This window comes from Camelus dromedarius, unplaced genomic scaffold (assembly GCF_036321535.1).
Source record: "Camelus dromedarius isolate mCamDro1 unplaced genomic scaffold, mCamDro1.pat HAP1_SCAFFOLD_114, whole genome shotgun sequence".
Taxonomy (NCBI): Eukaryota; Metazoa; Chordata; class Mammalia; order Artiodactyla; family Camelidae; genus Camelus; species Camelus dromedarius.
This window is the reverse complement of record NW_026989787.1, coordinates 5211617-5217616: the sequence shown is the minus strand read 5'-3', so window position 1 is coordinate 5217616 and position 6000 is coordinate 5211617.

Below are 6000 nucleotides of genomic sequence, written 5' to 3'. Positions count from 1 at the left end.
TCCAGATCTGATAAAGGGAACAGGGGAAACACTGTGTAGTGTAAGACATATCCCCATAATGCCATTTCCCACCATCCTTTCATAAGGAACACAGTTGGAAAGGGTGGAATTATGTAGATACGTGTGATGTACACAAACTTTCTGACTATGCAACACTGAATATCTACATATGTAGCAAGTTAATGGTATTTATATCTGCTTCAAGTTTAATAACAAGTTCACAACAGAGGGAAAATAAAATATTGAGGACTGGTAGAAGTATCAAAGAAGGCCTTTCAATGTTCAGAATGGAAGCAAAAGCAGCTTCACCGCACAAAGAATGTCATTAAGAGTCAAGAATGTTTATATTTGCTTAAGAAATTCAGAGTTACAACTTCCTGCTTTAAAGAATTAACTTTAAGACAGATGCCATACTATAAGCAACGTCTATACTGGTACATTCTTAAAGCTATTTTTAGTTCCTGCGTGTTCTGATGTACTCCAGAAATTCTGCAAAGAAAACCTTCTATTCAAAGCTTAAAGAAATAAAAAAAGAAATAACACTGCATTCTTTTAAGTGTTCTCTGTACCGAAAGTCACATGCAAATGCAGCACCCTGCCACAGGTCCACATTTTTAACAATAAAGCCCTTAGGGCAATTTTTCAGTTGCTATGTGACTTTGTGTCAGTCTCTCACTCAGAAGCAGAATGCAGTACCAGAAAATGACACGTCATGTCTAAAACTACAGATGTGGAAGATGAACGGACACCAGGACACAGCTAAGTGGGAGGGTGAAATTTACCTTCTAAGTTACCGTAAGTGCAGTTACACCTGCTCCCTGCTTCCCCTGTGAAGTGAAGAACTAGTCTTTTCCAGAAAAGCTCTCATTCTGAGAACTGTCTTCTTTAAAATATTTGGAGATTCTTTTTTAAGGTTCTTTCACTTTTAAGTCTTTCCCCAACTCTACATCCCATAACAAGTGTTAAAATTATCCAATAGCCTTTTGTTACAGAACATACTCTACAAAAGCTGAGGTTTCCCAGGGTTTGGATCCCAGAACTCTGCTACCAGATTATCCTAAAGCCTTCCTTCCATAACTGACTCTTCTGCCAATTCCCAGCTGCAGGCAAATTCGGCTTCTCAGACCAGGTAACTTTCTAACTCTGCCTATGAACACTCTACTGTCAGTAAAGGAAATCTCAGACAGGAAGCAAACAAAGCCCCTAGTGAGGGTTGCCACCTTCAAACAATCAAGACGCCATCACCAAGCAAATATTTAAACCTACTGCAAAACTTTTGAAGACATCTTACAAAAAATATAGTTTCTATAGATGCATACTATTTGCTCTGGAAGAGTGATTTCCAATGGAGGGAACATAGGACCCCATGACCCAAGCAATTTTTTAAAACTGCACATAACCGCCCCTCTTCACGTGAGGATTCAAGCAAGCCCGTCTCACAGGTCTAGGTGTAATAGAATGACAGCACCTCTAGGAGTGGGGTGAAAAACAGTGAGGTAGACTTTTAGTGAAAGGGGGTGATGTAACAGGCCCCACCGCCCACTTACCTCCCACCACAGGACAATCATCTCAGATCGAGAACAAACACTTTGGGAAACAGAGGTTCTTTATGTTTTTATGGTTTTCTGGTGGAAATAATGCCCTGAGTCATGTGAAGTTGTGGCTGCAAAATGAACAGGGGACCAGATATTTTCACATTCAAGACACAAATAGCCCCAGGGTGGCCACCATATCTGTTCTCCCATTTGCCTGTTCACCCCAAAAGCTGCAGGACAATCCTGCTTGCAAAGACACTCACCACTTCTCACAAATTCCTGCCAAGTCCACGTCAGCAGCTGGTGGTGTCAGTCACCATTTGTACTGCTATGAAGTCCCTCCATTACTTTATATCCCTTCTATTTTCTCTGTTGTCTTCCTAGCTACACTTGCATTCAGGAGCTGGTTACCGCACTAACATTGCCTCTGTAATCAGTCCAGGATATAGGAAGTAGAGGTTCAACTGTAACCAGTCCCAGAATACTTGTCATGCCACTCTAGTTTTCCAACAAAATACCCTGGTATCCCTCAGCTCACCCAAAGAACCACCGCATTACTTACAGGTTGTAAAAGTAGAGGGCTTTCTCTACTGGAAAACACTGTGGCCTGTGGTAGAGATGTGATTTCAGTTTTTGCAACTACTTACAGGCAAAAAGACATGTTCCGCAAATTTTCTTCAAGCGTTTGGAATTTAAACTTTTATTAGATACAGAGCCGGCAGACTAACTGTAATCAATGAACATATGGTCATATTACCAAATAATGTTCATGTCTGCCTTACAGACATGTAAGAACTTGAATTACACCTGCAGCCTGTAGGTCTTTAGAATTGGTGTGAAGCATCCTGTGAGATAAAAAACCTCCTATCCAGTCACAGAACACCTTACAGACAACATCACATTAATGCCACTGAATACATTAGTAGAGTCCATGTATGGTTAAGTTACATTTCCATTTCTCAGAGCTAGATAGGAGATGTCTAGAAAAGCTGGAAAAGCCCAAATACCAAAACAGCTCAAAAGTTAAAGCAGACTCCTTCACCTCCCAAAGCGGAGGGCAGAGAGGGCATTGCCCACCACCCTGTCATTCCCCAGGATGTGGCATGTGGGGAAGCAGGCAGGAGTGGGTGGCTGGGACTCGGAGGTGGAGAGGTGATGAAAGGAAGAGTGGAACTGCTCTGGTCCTAGAACAACAGAGCTGTAAAAAGCTCAGCTTCATTTCAACCCTCTCCCTCTCCCACTTTCCCTCCCACCTACGTGACAAACAGCACAGTCAGGCACTTTCTATCCATGACAGTGACTACTAGCAGGAAAGGGACCAGGATAAAAGCATGTCCTATAAAAAATCAGTCTGATTTTAAAGACTATGTCATAAACAATGAACAGCACTGTCAGAGTGGGACACTTGTGAGGCGCTCAAATAGGGAGGAGGAGGTTGAGGATCCATTTCCAGCACTTCCATGTCTTTTATCACTCCTATTTCTGACCTTTCCTTTACCACTTTTTGTAGCACTGCCATCACTGGCATGTAAAGGGGCAGCAATGTGACTTGGCCGTTTGGCTGATGGGGCTACATTTCCCAGCACTGGAATGAAAAGGCACTGGAAGAGGAGCAGTTGGAAGATGTGAACCATGGTCCTGGTCTGTGCCAAACACTAACCAGGTGACCCTGGGTTAGGCTGTTAGTCTCTCTGGGCTTCTGGCTGTTTACTTATAAAAGAAGGTTTTGTCATTGCACAAATATATCCAATATGAAATGTAATGTGAAAGTCAAACATAATGATATCTCACCTGCTAGCCTCAGGGAACGGTAGAAGCACTGAACACTATGTGAATGTAAACACAGAGTTAAGGAAACTGTTGAGGTAAAGCACTAAACTGAACATGGAGATAAAGTTTTATGGATTTTCTTGGCTTTCTTTTTTAATTGCACCACTGAATTAATAGTTATTAGCTATAATCCACACCACCAGACCTGCAAATAAGTAAAGTTGGTAAGCACTGCCTGGATGCCTGCTATTGCCCGATGTTAAGCAGGGTGAGGGGTATAAAGGAGGCTGAACAAGGGAGTCTTCTCCAGTTACCAGCTAAGTGAGAAGATACATTGGAAACCACACGGGAATGGTACCAAGTCAGTACTCAAAGCCAAGATTACAGGCTACCGATCATAAACACTGCAGGAATACAGAGAGGAGCTAGAAGTATTTGGAGTAAATAGGGAAAACTCTATGAAGTGGATGGGGCTCCAACTAGTTCTCAGGGCAATTCTAAGCTGTTTTAACTGAGGACTGGATAGGAAAAGGCTGGTGATTCCTGGTTTTTAATAAGGCACAGGTTACCCTAGGAGGCTAAGTCACATAATGATTGGAACACATAAGGTAAGTCTAAAATGATGGAGGGTCGAGACTACCTGGCTGAGATCTGGTTGTGGTGAGTCTTTGACTTGACTCTAGATGCTGGAGCGTCAAAACTGTAGGTTGACTGAAAGGGGGGGAGAGAATATCCAAGAATTCAACAGAAGGAAAAATTCATGTATCAGGGATGAAAGCTCTTCATCAGAGTATCAGCAATCAGAATAGACACTTGAAACCAAAATCATACAGTTCCAGAAGCCTAAAATATGTGGAGGGTGGTGGGAGAAATATAAATCAAAGATCATTCCAAGCCTTTGGGTATTCAAGACCGGAAGAATGATTATCCCACTGAATAAGTGGAGACGCTGCAAGAAAAAAGATTATGAAATCAGCTTTAGACATGTTGAATCTGACATATAAGCTAAGAGTAGGTGTTCTCTAAGAAGTTCAAATTCAAAACTGAAGCACAGATCTAGAGTACAGGCTTAAGATGCAGATGGACAAGACATGGTAAATCTCCTAAAAGAAAACATAGGCAAAACATTATCTGACATAAAACTTAGCAATGTTCTCCTAGGGCAATCTACCCAGGCAATGGAAATAAGAGAAAAAAATAAACAAATGGGACGTAATTAAACTCAAAAATTTCTTCACAGCAAAGGCAACCATAAGTAAAACAAAAGGAAACAACAACCTAAGAATGGGAGAAAATATTTTCAAATGATACGACTAAAAAAGCCTTAATTTTCAGAATATATAAACAGCTCATACAACTTAATAACAAAAAAACAAACAATTCAATCCAAAAATAGGCAGAAGACCTAAACAAGCATTTCTCCAATGAAGACACAAATGGCCAATAGGCACATGAAAAAATGCTCGATATCACTAATAAACAGAGAAATTCAAATCAAAACTACAATGAGGTATCAGCTCACACCAGTCAGAATGGCCATCGCTCAGAAGTTCATGAATGATAAATGCTAGAGAGGCTGTAGAGGTAAGGGAACCCTCTTACACTGCTGGTGGGAATCCAATTTGGTGTAGTCATTATGGAAAGCATGGAAATCCCTCAAAAAACTAAAAGTAGACTTACCCTATGACCCAGCAATTTCACATCTGGGTATAAAATTGGAAAGAACTCCAATGTGAAAAGATACCTGCACCCCAGTATTCATAGCACCACTGTATACAATAGCCGAGACATGGAGGTAAGCTAAATGTAGCAACAGATGACTGGATAAAGAAGTTGTGGCATATTTATACAGTGGAATACTACTGTACCATGAATAGGACAAAATAAAACCATTTGCAGCAACATGGATGGAGCTAGAGATCGTCATTCTAAGTGAAAGCAGCCAGAAACAGAAAAATACCAAGTGCTACCACTCATATGTGCAATCTAAAAAAAGAAAGAAAAAGACACTGAACTCATCTACAAAACAGAAACAGACTTGCAGACTTAGTAAACAATCTTAAGGTTACCAGGGAAAGGCGATGGGAAGGGATAAATTTGGGAGTTTGAGATTTACAAATGTTAGCCACTATATAGAAAAATAGATTTTAAATAAAGTTTCTACTGTATAGCACAGAAAACTATGTTCATTATCCAGCAATAACCTATAATGGAAAAGCCGATACAGCCACCAACTGAGGAAGCAAGAGAAGAAAGGATTTAGTTATGCTGGGCTAGAGCCCACTTCTAAAATCCTTGTCAGCCACTGAGGCTGCCTCGAGTACACTGAGCCCTCCTCCCAGGGACAGGCTGACATGACATGTGTCCTGCAAACCAGGGGCAGCAGAGGCCGTACCCAGGTCTGGCCCTGGGGGAGATGGGAGCAAGTCCACCTGCTCCCCTTGGGGCAGCACCCCTACCCACAGCCCCCGCCACCTGACTGCACCACGCCTGCCTCTCAGGAACCCACTGACTTGAAAACAAGTGATCCACGAACCTGGGGCAGTGGCAGGGAGATGGGCAGCGAACTGGCAAGCTGGTCGACTTGCCCCCATCTCCCTGACGGCCTGTCCAGGGCTCGTCCTCAGCTATTCCAGGCATAGTCCGCAGGTCAGCCTGCTTCTGTTAGGAGGGCACGTTGTGGTCGAAGGTAGTG